The sequence below is a fragment of the Gorilla gorilla genome, chromosome 2 (genome assembly GCF_029281585.2).
Source record: "Gorilla gorilla gorilla isolate KB3781 chromosome 2, NHGRI_mGorGor1-v2.1_pri, whole genome shotgun sequence".
Lineage (NCBI taxonomy): Eukaryota > Metazoa > Chordata > Mammalia > Primates > Hominidae > Gorilla > Gorilla gorilla.
The window spans coordinates 179,068,212-179,069,319 of record NC_086017.1 but is presented as its reverse complement, the minus strand read 5'-3'; the positions used below and the strand labels follow the sequence as shown (position 1 = coordinate 179,069,319).

Genomic DNA, 1,108 nt, shown 5'->3' with positions numbered 1-1,108 from the left:
TTTCTTCCACTCCACTCTGTTTTGATATATGGAGATGTACCCTTTATCAGCATTCAGATATCAGGATTTGGTTTGGATTTCATTTATTGATGTGCCATTCTGCTCAACTAGCAATGTGCTTTGAATATGATGTTCATATAAATAATTAAGATATAAATTACATATGATAGAATAATCTTGTAAGTGGGCATTCTTTTTGATGATAAGCTAAAGTGTTTCATAAAGATAATGAATAAACTTCCCTCCAAAAATTAGTAATGTTTCAAGGATGTTAGATTTTGTTAGGATTCAAAATACAAGAGAGAGAAAGATGTTTGGCTTCTGAGCAGGAACCTTTGTAGTACGAGCATGAAAAGATAGAATTAAATATGAGTGATGCTGAGGAAGGCAAGAAGATTTTTGTTTAGAAGTGTCCCCAGTGTCACACCATGGAAAAGAGGGGCAAGCACAAGACTGGGCCATATCTCCATGATTTCTGGGCAGAAGACAGGTCAGGCTGCTGCGTTCTCTTGTACAGATGCCAGCAAAAACAAAGACAGCAGCTGGGGAGAGGAGACACTGATGGAGTATTTGGAGAATCCCAAGAAGTACATCTCTGGAACAAAAATGATCTTCTCTGGCATTTAGAAGAAGACAGAAAGAGTAGACTTGATAGCTTATCTCAAAAAAGTTACTGATATGTAATAATTGGCCATTGCTTTATCTATTACAAAAAAGAAATGTCTCGTGATTTTTTTATGTGTACCATAATTTAACTGATCTCATACACCAGAATCCAGATCATAAATGACTGACAGGATATTTTTGTTGGGGAGTCCTGATTTAAGTAAGACTGGCTTGTGGTTAAATAAATACGATAAGTTTTTAAAAAATTGATAACAATTCTAATCAGTAAATGCTGTCACTGTTTTCTCTCAGCCAAATCCACATACAAGGGAATACCTCAATCTAATAAAAGCCATCTATGACAAACCCACAGCCAAGAAAATACTGAATGGGGAAAAGTTTAAAGCATTCCCTCTGAGAACTAGAACAAGAGAAGGATGCCACTCTCACCACTTCCCTTTAACATAGTACTGGAAGTCCTAGCCAGAGCAATCAGACAAGA

The 1,108-nt window shown here is 36.4% G+C and overlaps 1 pseudogene; it reads left to right on the top strand.

The window, feature by feature from the left end:
• The first annotated feature begins 368 nt into the window (after positions 1-368).
• On the top strand, positions 369-684 carry LOC134757982 (cytochrome c, somatic-like; annotated as a pseudogene).
• The last annotated feature ends 424 nt before the right edge of the window (positions 685-1,108 follow it).